This window comes from Aquarana catesbeiana, linkage group LG02 (genome assembly GCF_042186555.1).
Source record: "Aquarana catesbeiana isolate 2022-GZ linkage group LG02, ASM4218655v1, whole genome shotgun sequence".
NCBI lineage: Eukaryota > Metazoa > Chordata > Amphibia > Anura > Ranidae > Aquarana > Aquarana catesbeiana.
The window spans coordinates 800,844,187-800,858,995 of NC_133325.1; the positions used below are offsets into that span (position 1 = coordinate 800,844,187).

General features: G+C 39.7%; 1 protein-coding gene across 2 annotated transcripts in view; it reads right to left on the minus strand.

The window, feature by feature from the left end:
• The window catches only part of LOC141130149 (uncharacterized), a 52,377-nt gene that overhangs the window by 32,786 nt on the left and 4,782 nt on the right, over positions 1 to 14,809 (minus strand). The window contains exon 1 of one of the 2 annotated variants that reach the window (XM_073618098.1): positions 13,847 to 14,394. The exons of the other annotated variant lie outside the window; for it this stretch is intronic. The gene's annotated coding sequence lies outside the window, so the exon portion shown is untranslated. Of the gene's footprint in view, positions 1 to 13,846; positions 14,395 to 14,809 lie in introns of those variants that run through there. 2 annotated transcript variants of the gene reach the window in all.

Genomic DNA, 14,809 nt, shown 5'->3' on the forward strand with positions numbered 1-14,809 from the left:
CCACCAAAATATGGGACCGCCATGTCTAGGTTCCAGATCAAATTGTAAGGCAATCCAATTGGCCAAGAGGTGTCACCAAGAAGCGGTCTTCAGAAGCAGCCAACTTGTCAGACCAAATCCTCTCAAGTGCTCAACATAGCATGACTTTGTTGCAGATTCTTACCTTTTGGGCTTCTTGGTGACATCTCTTGACCAATTGGATTGCCTTACAACTTGATCTGGAACCCAGACGTGGAGGTCCCATATTTTGGTGGTTGCACCATAAGCCTTGTTGACTCACTGAGCATATGACCATTTGAGTCCTCTCACTCCGGTAAGCCTCCTCACTAACCGGCTGTGGTTCTATTGCCTGTGTCCTCACCTCAACGTTGATGTCACGTGGTGGTCCTATTGTCCATTGTGTACAATTGTCATGTGATTGGACATAGAGGGTGACCAATCACGTCGCAGCACGGGGCTGTGGGGCGTGCGCGAGGCGCATTTTGGGAGAACGTCATATGACGTCCACCCTTAACGGTGAACTTTTTTTAACCTGAACTTTGCACAAGATCCTTTCTGAATGATCTTCAGTCTTGCTCCTGTGTTACTGATCCTGATATCCTGGTATTCATTCTGATCCCATTATTGTCTACCTGAAATCTGTGAAATACATAATATTCTCACAAGCCAAGCGAGCCAAAGGCACACACAGTATAGATCCACAAAGCACAAAAACTGGAGGACCGCTTTCCAACTCCAACTAGAGGAAGGATGACAATGTCAGCTTACACATTTCGGGAAACTAGCCCCCTTCCTGGTATTGAGGCATGGGGAGTTTTTTTAAACTTTTACGTTTTTTTTTAACACAACTGTTTGGAAAATTAAGAAATTAAAAAAAAATTATTTTTTTTTCACAATTTCTTTCTTTTTGCATTCTGTAAAAATGTATGGTAACACTCTAACATTGGGGACACTTATATAGTAGCGCTGAACAAATCTGACCGAGAGAGTGGCAATAGTGTTAGGGTGAGGTACCCAATGAAGAAAGAAAGAGTAAAACTATTACAAGGTTACTCCTCTCCTTCCTGGAACAGTCTCCCACTGACAGCCAGATATCTGCAGGGACATTTGGGGATCACGGTGTGAACAAGCAATATCATAAGAAGAGTGCCCCTCTGGCATTCTGTGGTCTGTAAGTGCTTGATATATTACTATGGGAAAGGTTTACAAAGGCTAGTTAAACAGGAAGTGATATTGACAGGAAATGTGGGTCTGCAGGGAAATGAGATAAGACAGCCATGTGCTGAACACAAGAGAGAGTCTGGAAGAAGACCTGGGTGGAATGAGAGGCTCCATAAGAACAAGAAGACTGGGATAGAAGGAGAAACTCCATGAGTACAAGACCTGGGTAGAAGGAGAGGCTCCATTAGAAGAAGACCTGGGTAGAAGGAGAGACTCCATAAAGAGAAGAAGACCTGGGTAAAAGGAGAAGCTCCATAAGAAGAAGAGAACCTGGGTAAAACGAGTGGCTCTATAAGGAGAAGAAGACCAGGGAAGAAGGAGAGGATCCATAAGAAGAAGAAGACCTAGGTAGAAGGAGAGACTCGATAAGAAGAAGATCTGAGTGGAAGGAGAGGCTTCATAAGAAGAAGAAGACCTGGGTAAAAGGAGAGGCGCCATAAGAAGAAGAAGACCTGGGTAGAAGGAGAGGTGCCATAAGAAGAAGAAGACCTGGATAGAAGGAGAGAATCCAAAAGGAGAAGAAGCCTGGGTGGAAGGAGATGCTTCTTAAGAAGAAGACCTGGGTAAAAGGAAAAACTCCATAAGAAGAAGAAGACCTGGGTAGAAGGAGAGGTGCCATAAAAAGAAGAAGACCTGGGTAGAAGGAGAGGCTCCATAAGAAGAGGAAGACCTGGGTAGAAGGAGAGGCTCCATAAGAAGAAGAAGATTTGGGTAGAAGGAGAGGTGCCAAAAGAAGACCCGGGTAGAAGGAGAGTCTCCATAAAAATAAGAAGACCTGGTTAGAAGGAGAGACTCCACAAGGAGAAGAAGACCTGGGTAGAAGGAGAGGCTCCAAAAGAAGACCTGGGTAGAAGGCGAGGCCCCTTAAGAAGACCTGGATAGAAGGATATATTCCATAAGAAGAAGAAAACCTGGGTAGAAGGAGAGGCTCAATAAGAAGAAGAAGACCTGGGTAGAAGGAGAGGCTCCATAAGAAAAAAGTCTTGGGTAGAAAGAGGGTCTGTGCCAGAGGGGACTTTACAAGACCAAAGAAGGACCTTCATCTGGGGATGACACTAAATCTACACCATACCTGGTTTGCTGCAATCGCTTGAATAGCACCTGGAGCTGTGTTTGTTACAGAAATCACAAACTATAATGCAGACTAAGTAACTTTGTTATTATCCCCACCCATACAGATCATTGTCAATACTTAATTGCTAGGAAGGATAGATAGCGTGTGCAGATGTGTGTTGTATGCATATTTGTAGTACTCTGAGTGTCTTGTATTGTTCTCCCACAATTTTAAGTAACTTATATATGCAGCAATCTTGTTTAGTAATAGCCCATTAATATAGTAAAGAAAGGGGTCTCTGCTTCCTTGTTTTACTGCAAAGCAACCTGAGGAATGGAACATGTTTTGAGCGTACAACTGCGGCCTAGGGAAGAACCCCAAGACAGCCTTGAGCAGTAACTTTTTTGGGATGTATTATTTAAAAAAATAGTATTCCACATAGAAAATTGACAGATCTATGAATACAACTGGCTTCTATTTTTTGTGTAAATACAGAATTAGCCCGGCTATTGTCCATCAATTCTATCCCAGAGGGACCTCTGCAGCAAAGATAAGATGGAAGTGACCTCATACGAGACTGACGTGTTTTACGGCTGACTTTTATTTTCTATAAGCTGCTGATTTGTTTTCTTTTGTGGAAATACAAGTTCTGTGATGACTAACCTATACTCTTTGAAGTATTGATTACCCCAGAGCCCTGCGGTTTCCTCCTCTGCTTCTTTACACTATACAGTCTTGTCTCTTAAAGGACAACTCTGAACAAAATAAAAAAATGATCATTTTTCACATCAGAAGCACCTCCATCACATTAGAGCCTCCCTTTCACATCAGAAGCCCCTTCTTTCTAATCAGTCCCCTCCTTTCACATCAGAAGCCCTCCATCACATCAGAGTCCCCTTTTTACAGTCTCCTCTTTCACATTCAAGCTTTCCATACACATCAGTAGCCCCTCCTTTCTCATAAGTCATAAGACATTTCCCTTATACATCAGAAGCCCTCCATCATATCAGAAGCCCCCATCACATCAGAAGCCCCCCATCACATCAGAAGCCCCCCATCACATCAGAAGCCCTCCACCACATCAGAAGTCCTCCATCACATCAGAAGCCCCCCATCACATCAAAAGCCCCCCATCACATCAGAAGCCCTCCACCACATCAGAAGTCCTCCATCACATCAGAAGTCCTCCACCACATCAGAAGTCCTCCATCACATCAGAAGCCCCCCATTACATCAGAAGCACCCCCATCACATCAGAAGCCCTCCATCACATCAGAAGCCCCCCATCACATCAGAAGCCCACCATTACATCAGAAACCCCCCTTCATACCAGAAGCACCCCCATCACATCAGAAGTGCTCCATCACATCAGAAGCCCTCCATCACATCAGAAGCACCCCCATCACATCAGAAGTGCTCCATCACATCAGAAGTGCTCCATCACATCAGAAGCCCTCCATTACATCAGAAGCCCCCCATCACATCAGAAGCACCCCCATCACATCAGAAGCCCCCCATCACATCAGAAGCACCCCCATCACATCAGAAGCCTCCCATCACACCAGAAGCCCTCCCATCACATTAGAAGCCCTCCCATCACATCAGAAGCCCTCCATCACATCAGAAGCTCCCCATCACATCAGAAGCACCCCCATCACATCAGAAGCACCCCCATCACATCAGAAGCCCTCCCATCACATCAGAAGCCCTCCATCACATCAGAAGCCCCCCATCACATCAGAAGCCCTCCCATCACATCAGAAGCCCTCCATCACATCAGAAGCCCCCCATCACATCAGAAGCACCCCCATCACATCAGAAGCCCTCCATCACATCAGAAGCCCCCCATCACATCAGAAGCACCCCCATCACATCAGAAGCCCTCCCATCACATCAGAAGCCCTCCCATCACATCAGAAGCACCCCCATCACATCAGAGGCCCCCCATCACATCAGAAGCCCCCCATCACATCAGAAGCCCCCATCACATCAGAAGCCCTCCCATCACATCAGAAGCACCACCATCACATCAGAGGCCCCCCATCACATCAGAAGCACCCCCATCACATCAGAAGCCCTCCCATCACATCAGAAGCACCCCATCACATCAGAAGCACCCCCATCACATCAGAAGCCCTCCATCACATCAGAAGCCCTCCCATCACATCAGAAGCCCTCCCATCACATCAGAAGCACCCCCATCACATCAGAAGCCCTCCCATCACATCAGAAGCCCTCCCATCACATCAGAAGCACCACCATCACATCAGAGGCCCCCCATCACATCAGAAGCACCCCCATCACATCAGAAGCCCTCCCATCACATCAGAAGCCCTCCATCACATCAGAAGCCCCCATCACATCAGAAGCACCCCCATCACATCAGAAGCACCCCCATCACATCAGAAGCCCTCCATCACATCAGAAGCCCTCCCATCACATCAGAAGCACCCCCATCACATCAGAAGCACCCCCATCACATCAGAAGCCCTCCATCACATCAGAAGCCCTCCCATCACATCAGAATCCCTCCCATCACATCAGAAGCACCCCCATCACATCAGAAGCCCCCATCACATCAGAAGCCCTCCCATCACATCAGAAGCCCTCCCATCACATCAGAAGCCCTCCCATCACATCAGAAGCCCCCCATCACATCAGAAGCCCCCCATCACATCAGAAGCCCTCCCATCACATCAGAAGCCCCCATCACATCAGAGTTGCTGTGGGCCAGGTACAATCTTGTATGAGTTGATTTACTAAAGGATTAGAAGCTGCTCACCTAGCACTGTGAATGTTCACCTAAATAAAGCAACGCTGCATTCACATTAAATAACCAATCATGTGAATGGAAAATAAAAAGTGTATATTTTTCTAACCTATGATTGGATAGTTAAATTAACATACTGGAGCTTCAGCAAGGTGAACATTCACTTTGTTCATGAAATATTAGGGGATAAATAGGGAAAAACGGCGCTACCCGAAAGACCTGTTTGGCTCAGCCTATACAGGGAACGTTGTATAAACGTAATTTTATATATATCACAAGATTTCAACCCAATATGGGTGAAAGGGTGCTGTAATTAAATGGAAAAACAAAAAATGTTGCAGAGTCACACTCCATTAGCTAAAGTACATATGTGTGGGTCAGTATATAATCGCATACAGAGATAATCAGAAAAGACTCTCTATGTGCTAAAATATCATATGCTTTTCATAGGACAGTGTATTTTTACCCATCACAACACACATTCAGCACTTAGTACAAAATAAAGACATCTTGTTTATAGCGACAAAAATGCATGAAACATGCGTGGATCCACTTATGTTGGTTCCTATGGGTGAACCAAGTATATAGGCCTAGTGTTTACAGGTTGCTGCCTCCCTTAAACAGAGACACTCCCTAGGAATGTCCTGCAGATATAGGAAATATTAGGGGATAAATAGGGAAAAAACGGCGCTACCCGAGAGACCTGTTTGGCTCAGCCTATACAGGGAACGTTGTATAAATGTAATTTTATATATATCACAAGATTTCAAACCAATATGGGTGAAAGGGTGCTGTAATTAAATGGAAAACGGAAAATGTTGCAGAGTCACACTCAATTGGCTAAAGTACATATGTGTGGGTCAGTATATAATCGCATACAGAGATAATCAGAAAAGACTCTGTATGTGCTACAATATCATATGCTTTTCATAGGACAGTGTAGTTTTACCCATCATAACACACATTCAGCACTTAGTACAAAATAAAGACATCTAGTTTGTAGCGACAAAAATGCATGAAACATGCGTGGATCCACTTATGTTGGTTCCTATGGGGAAAAGGATTCTATATACAATATCGCAACAGTATCTCTATGTCTCAGTGCACATATAGTTCATATGTTGTAGCAATTGCACAAATGTGTAATAGTCTCATGTATTTCATGCGGCAATCAGACTTGATATTATCCCCAAAGTGACTTGGTGTGTACAGGGTAGGATGGTGACTTCTGTGATCCCCCTCAGATTGCTCACTCACCAGATGTCGGAACCCCTACAGGGGTATCAGGCCTGTAATGCTGCACGGAAGACTGCTACTGCTGCGATGCTTCAGATGGCTCCAATGATCATGTTGCAATTAGCCCTCATATCAGGGAAAGAAAAAGGCTTCCATAGTATAATATAGTCCCAAAAAGTATTTATTTAAAAAGTAGTATAAAAGACAAAAAATATAAAACAAAAATAAAAATAAATATAAAAAAATAAATATGGGGAGGGATATCATTCAAAAGTGGGTTTCGTTGGTGTTTGGTTGTTCAGTCACTGAAACCCAAGCAGGTACAAGTGGGGGAAGTAGCGATCAGCTGGAGATGTATTCCTCCCACTGTGCTGCCAGGAAGTGATGTGTAGGCGCTGGTCCGTCGCATGTTTGCAACTTTTTTTTTTTTATATTTATTTTTTTATATTTATTTTTATTTTTGTTTTATATTTTTTGTCTTTTATACTACTTTTTAAATAAATACTTTTTGGGACTATATTATACTATGGAAGCCTTTTTCTTTCCCTGATATGAGGGCTAATTGCAACATGATCATTGGAGCCATCTGAAGCATCGCAGCAGTAGCAGTCTTCCGTGCAGCATTACAGGCCTGATACCCCTGTAGGGGTTCCGACATCTGGTGAGTGAGCAATCTGAGGGGGATCACAGAAGTCACCATCCTACCCTGTACACACCAAGTCACTTTGGGGATAATATCAAGTCTGATTGCCGCATGAAATACATGAGACTATTACACATTTGTGCAATTGCTACAACATATGAACTATATGTGCACTGAGACATAGAGATACTGTTGCGATATTGTATATAGAATCCTTTTCCCCATAGGAACCAACATAAGTGGATCCACGCATGTTTCATGCATTTTTGTCGCTACAAACTAGATGTCTTTATTTTGTACTAAGTGCTGAATGTGTGTTATGATGGGTAAAACTACACTGTCCTATGAAAAGCATATGATATTGTAGCACATACAGAGTCTTTTCTGATTATCTCTGTATGCGATTATATACTGACCCACACATATGTACTTTAGCTAATGGAGTGTGACTCTGCAACATTTTTTGTTTTTCCATTTAATTACAGCACCCTTTCACCCATATTGGGTTGAAATCTTGTGATATATATAAAATTACATTTATACAACGTTCCCTGTATAGGCTGAGCCAAACAGGTCTCTCGGGTAGCGCCGTTTTTTCCCTATTTATCCCCTAATATTTCCTATATCTGCAGGACATTCCTAGGGAGTGTCTCTGTTTAAGGGAGGCAGCAACCTGTAAACACTTGGCCTATATACTTGTCCTAAGCGCGATTTTTTTCAACTTCACTTATTCACTTTGTTCAGTCAATCCCAATCAATTCAACTGTAACCGTATTCATAAATGAAGAATTAAAGGCTGGATGTCACAGCTTAGACCTATTGGGTCCTCTCTGAAGCTGTCCATACACAAGTGGACTTGCTTTCAGACGTTCATATGAAAATTCTGAAATATTGTTCGTCCGGGGCATTCCATCTTGCCATCATTGAGTCAACTAATTTAGTTCCAAAGCCAATCGAAAATTCATCGAGACCTGTTACTTAAATGAAATCCCAAACATTTGAACACCTTCCCGCCTGACCTATAGCAGATTGATGGCCGGGCGGGTGGGATGAGTGGACATCCTATGACATCCTCCCAGAATGCACCATTGGCGTATTCAAATTTTATTTTATTTTTTTTCATACTGTCACCAGTCAGTGTCCCCGATCACCACCACACCAGTAATATGATAACGCTGTACTACACTGGGGACAGTATGTAAAAAAATTAACAAAAATTTAGATTTTTTTTTATCATTTCTTAATTTTCCCCAAAAATATGACAAAAGATTGCAACTTCAAAAAACCCGCCATGCCTCTTATTAAATTCCTTGGACTGTCTACTTTCCAAAAAAGGGGTCATTTGGGGGGGGGTATTTGTACTGTCCCGGCTTTTTCGGGTCTCAAGAAATGAGATGGGCCGTCAGTACATCAGGACTGGTCGATTTTCAGATATACAGTGAAACCTTGGTTAACGAGTAACGCGGTTAACGAGCGTTTTGAAAGACGAGCAGCTTTTTGTTTAAATTCTGACTTGGTTTGCGAGTGTTGTCCCGCAAAACGACAGAATTCAAGCTAATGGGGTGTGCAGTACCACATTTGGTCAGAGATGCGGGGGCGCCGGTGACACTTGGGACGGTTCGGAGCCATTCGGAATTACTCGGAACCACTCGGAAATACTCGGAGACACTCGGAAATACTCAGTTCCTGAGTGTTTACGAGGCTTTCTGAGTTCAGCCGAGCTGTCCCCGAGTATTTCCGAGGCTCTCCGCCACCCCCCCACCTCTGGCCACATGCGGTATTGCATGCAATAGAAGCCAATGCGGAACCAATTATCTTAATTTCCATTGACTTCTATGGGAAAACTCGCTTTGATATGCGAGTGCTTTGGATGACAAGCATTGTCCCGGAACGGATTATCCTCGTAATCCAAGGTTCCACTGTATATATCCCATAGTTTGTGGACTCTATAACTTTGCTACAAACTAAATAATAGACACTGATTTGGGTTATTTTCACCAAAGAAATGTAGCAGAATACATTATGTCCTAAATTTATTAAGAAAGATCATTTGTTGGCAACATTTTATAACAAGAAGAAAAAGGTGTTTCTTTTTCAAAATTTTGGGTCTGTTTTTGTTTATTTAGCAAAAAATAAAAACCCCAGAGGTGATCAAATACCACGAAAAGAAAGCTCTATTTGTGTGAAAAAAAAATGATAAAAATGTCATTTGGGTACAGTGTAGCATAACCGCGCAATTGTCATTCAAAGTGTGACAGCGCTGAAAGCTGAAAATTGGCCTGGGCAGGAGGGGGGTAAAAGTGCCCGGTGTTGACGGGGTTAAACCGATCTCATTTGTGCCTAGAACATGCACATTACAACATGTAGGATTTTTCCCGAGTGAAAATCACATTCATGGTTAGAATCTCGTTCATTCAAGAAAAATATTCCATTTTTTTCCTTCAAATTTTTTTTGTCTGTGTTCAAAAATGATTGTAAATTGTCCATTTAAAAAAAAAAAACAAATGTGTGGAAATTTTCCATCAAATTTCTACAAGGCACAGTCCTAGGTTTAACATGACAGGTATTTGTGTGACCAAAGTTCACAACCGATTAAAGCAACAAAGTAGCAATTGAAGAGTTCCGCTTACCGTATATACTGGAGTATAAGTCGAGTTTTTCAGCACATTTTTTTGTGCTGAAAGTGCCCCCCTCCACTTATACTCGAGTCAAGCACTTTTCTGCAGCAAAAAATTTCATTTTCCGAACCGATTTTGGGGCCCCATATCTCAGGGTCTGTGCTAGGAACCCCAAATTTGGTCTACAAACCAAGTGGAACTGGTACCACAACATATCCAAAGCTGGGGTTCCTAGCACCAAGTGGCCCAGAGATACCGGGCCCCAAAATCGGTTCGGAAAATGTCATTCTCTGCTGCAGAAAAATGCTTGACATTTTCTGAACCGACTTTGGGGCCCCGTATCTCAGGGCCACTTGGTGCTAGGAACTCCAAATTTGGTGTGCAAACCCAGTGGAACTGGTACCATAACATATTCAAAGCTGGTGTTCCTAGCACTAAGTGTCCCCGAGATACAGGGCCCCAAAGCTGGTTTGGAAAATGTCATTCTCTGCTGCAGAAAAGTGCTTGACATTTTCTGAACCGATTTTTGGGGCCCTGTATCTCGGGGACACTTGGTGCTAGAAACCCCAGCTTTGGATATTTTATGGTGCTACTGGATTTGCCACTGGATTTGCACATCAAATTTGGGGTTCCTAGCACTAAGTGGTCCCGAGATATGGGGCCCCAAATTCGGTCAACTGTGTCCATCTGCAGCAATGTCATTTCGGGACCCTTTGGGTTCAGAGACCCCAAATTTTGGCTGCAGCTAGGGGGGCATCTAGGAACCCTTAACTACCGAGTTTGAAGTTCGGGGGACCTATGGCTGCAAATGGGCACAGTGAGGCTGCAAATGGGCACAGTGAGGCTGCAAATGGGCATTGTTGACCCTCTTTTACACTTACACTACCTGTGCTTTTCTCACCCTCGTCTTAAACTCGGGTCACTAAGTTTTTCCCATTTTTTTGTGGTAAATTAGGGCCTCGACTTATACTCGGAACGACTTATACTCGAGTATATACGGTATTCCTGTTCTGGTAACAACATTAAAAAAAAAAATGTGAATCTCCCATCACTTTCTATCCCAATGAAAATAAACACCAGGAGAGTTAGTGAGGAGAAATCTCTCCAACGGGGACACAGAAAAAAATAAAAAATAAACCTGACACAATGAAAAAAAAGTAAAAGAGATTAGAAAAGAGGTAACCTGGAATATGAAATATTACAAAAATACTTTATTTCATCTACATTCAAATTCACACACCAAAGACTCCAGGAATAGAGACGATGACAATACAAAAAGAAGTCTAAAAGCTTCATTTAACACCAACGCAACCGACACATATTATCATATATTATTAATAGATCTCTTGCCATTTCTTCCATTCTAAGTTCCAAGGTTGGAAAGAAATATTTTTTTATGAAATGAAAAAGCTGGAACCCAAAAAGAGACTCTTTATATCCCTTCATTCCCAGTTATATATTAACCATAAAAAGTCCTTTAACCACCAAACCTTTCTTACCCTAATTTCCACAAGTCCCACAGTGTTTTTTGAAATGTCTCAATTCTATACTTTATACCGTTTTAGCTTTGTAGCCCACCCTAACATTCTAGTTTTTTGTTTTTTTTTCTGGACAGATGGGGTTTTAATTTGGTAGCAAATGTGGATCTATTTTTACTTTATTGTAATGTTCTTTTCATTTATTTTATCAATTGTACTTTTTTTTCATTTCGGTAGCTTATTTAGATGCATTTTTACTTTATTTTAATTTTCTTTTAATTTATTTAATTTTTTTCATTTTTGGTAACTAATTTTGATTCATTACTTTATTTCTATATATAGATATATAGATATAGATATATATCTATATATATAGAGATATAGATATATCTCTATATATAAATATATCTATATATATATATATATAGATATAGATACAGTATATATCTATATATATAGATATATATATCTATATCTATATATATATCTATATATATATATTTTTTTTCATTATGGTAGCTAATTTTGATGCATTTTTACTTTATTGTAATTTTCTTTTCATTTATTTTATCAATTTCCATTCTTTTTTTTATCATTTTGATAGCAAACATTGATCCATTTTTGTACCTAATGTTGTTTCTTTTTCAGAAGAAATAAAAAAAAAACACGTTTAGTTGTCTTCATCAGGGAGCACTGAACTTGTATAGTTTTTTTTATCATATTAATTCATATGTAACTATGTAAATAGTGTTTGTTACAAATAATGATATTGCATATTATTATTATTATTATTATTATACAGCATTTATATAGCGGCAACACTTTATGCAGCGCTTTACAACTTGAGGGTAGACAGTACAAACACACTTTAATACGGCAGGAATCAGAGGGTCCTGCTCCATAGAGCTTACAATCTAAGAGACCATAGATACAAATCAATGTCAATGGACTCATGCCAACATGCTTTGAGGTTGATTCTGCTTTTATTCAGGACCAGGATAATAAAGTTATTATGTAACGGTTTGCACATTCATCTACAGTAAATGTATCCAGCGAATAATATAATTGCAACAAAGGTGGAAACTCCCAACAGTACAATAAAGCTGTGTATATGTTCATATTATTTTGTGCCAAAGTCCCTTCTTCTGTAACACACAGTTTAGATGATATCATGGGATGGTTGCTTTTTTTTTTTGTATTGATCAATATCTCACTCTTAATTTAAATTACAGATGGGGTTTTAATTTGGTAGCAAATTTGGATGCATTTTTACTTTATTTTAATTTAGTTCATTTTATTAATTATACTTTTTTTTCACTTTGGTAGTTAATTTTGATGCATTTTTACTTTATTGTAATATTATTTTAATTTATTTTATTTTATTGGATTTTTTTTCATTTTGGTAACTAATTTTGATGCATTTTCATTTTAATTTACTTTTGTTTTATTTTATTAATATTATTATTTTGTTTTCATTATGGTAAGCTAATTTTGATGCATTTTTACTGTATTGTAATTTTTCTTTTCATTTATTTTCTTCATTTTTTTTTTATTCATTTTGGTTGCTAATTTTGATGCATTATTACTTTATTGTAATATTCTTTTAATTTATTTCATTTTATTAATTGTACTTTTTTTTTTTTTTTTTGGTAGCTTATTTTGATGCATTTTTACTTTATTTTAATTTTCTTTTGATTTATTTTATTGTTCTCATTTTGGTAACTAATTTTGATGCATTTTCATTTTAATTTACTTTTGTTTTATTTTATTAATATTATTATTTTGTTTTCATTATGGTATCTAATTTTGATGCATTTTTACTGTATTGTAATTTTCCTTTTCATTTATTTTCTTCATTTTTTTAAATTCATTTTGGTAGCTAATTGTGATGCATGTTTTACTTTATTGTAATATTCTTTTAATTTATTTCATTTTATTGATTGTACTTTTTTTTTCATGTTGGTAAGTTATTTTGATGCATTTTACTTTACTTTAATTTTCTTTTGATTTATTTTATTTTTCTCATTTTGGTAACTAATTTTGATGCATTTTCATTTACTTTTGTTTTATTTTATTAATATTATTATTTTGTTTTCATTATGGTAGCTAATTTTGATGCATTTTTACTGTATTGTAACTTTTCTTTTCATTTATTTTCTTCATTTTTTTAAAATTCATTTTGGTAGCTAATTTTGATGCATTATTACTCTATTGTAATATTTTTAAAATTTATTTCATGTTATTAATTGTACTTTTTTTATATGGTAGCTTATTTTGATGCATTTTTACTTTATTTGAATTTTCTTTTGATTTTCTTTTCTTTTCTTTTTTCATTTTGGTAACTCATTTTGATGCATTTTAGTGCCTAGTTTCTTTTTTGTTTTTTTCTTTGTGTGGGGGGGGGGGGGGGGGTTTCGGACACATAATTCTCATACTACTTGGGGGGGCACAGTTTGGGATGTTCGCCCTGGGTGACCTTGTCCCAGCACCGCTCTAGGCCCCCCCGAAAGGGCATGTTTTGAGGCTTCCCATTATTTTGCACAGGTGATTTGATCAGTTTCACTGTCTTAGTAATTACTACTGACGTTTCATCTGAGGGAAATCCTGAAAACATGACCCGTTGGGGCCCCTTGAGGACTGGAGTTGAGAAACACTCTACTAAATTACCAAAAAATTGGGACGCCTGCCTTTACACGCACATGAACTTTAATGACATCCCAGTCTTAGTCCGTAGGGTTCAATATTGAGTTGGTCCACCCTTTGCAGCTATAACAGCTTCAACTCTTCTAAAAATTAGGTAAGAATTGTAAAGCCAAGTAGACTTACTAATTTGAGTATTTTCCGTGGCTGGTCATCCTCCATTCCTCCTTTTCTCTTTCTAGCTTTTTCCTCTTATCCGCCGTACCTTTTATGCCTCTACCCACCTCTTACTGCAACAGTTGTTGAATCGCAGTTCAGGAAATTGAATACATGTCTACGTTCTCTGTGTAGACATTCAGTGTCTAGGCTCACGGGAAGACCTTACCTCCTACATTCCCACCTACTCTCTGCGTATGGTTTACTTCCTTGGTTGGGTACTTGAGGCTTTGCCTTCCACCCACAAATCTATTTTTTTTCCTTTCTCCCCCTCCTCTTTTCTTATGTTGTCGAATGAACATTATTCCATCCATATTTACAATGTCTGTCAAACGTTTTGTAATATTTGCTTTGCCCTTCAATCCTGTAGGTCATAGTTACAGTGGGGACGGAAAGTATTCAGACCCCCTTCAATTTTCCACTCTTTGTTATATTGCAGCCATTTGCTAAAATCATTTAAGTTCATTTTTTTCCTCATTAATGTACACACAGCACCCCATATTGTACACACAGCCCCCCATATTGTACACACAGCACCCCATATTGTACACACAGCACCCCATATTATACACACAGCACCCCATATTGTACACACAGCACCCCATATTGTACACACAGCCCCCCATATTGTACACACAGCACCCCATATTGTACACACAGCACCCCATATTGTACACACAGCACCCCATATTGTACACAGCACCCCATATTGACAGAAAAACACAGAATTGTTGACATTTTTGCAGATTTATTAAAAAAGAAAAACTGAAATATCACATGGTCCTAAGTATTCAGACCCTTTGCTCAGTATTTAGTAGAAGCCCCTTTTGATCTAATACAGCCATGAGTCTTTTGGGGAAAGATGTAACAAGTTTTTCACACCTGGATTTGAGGATCCTCTGCCATTCCTCCTTGCAGATCCTCTCCAGTTCT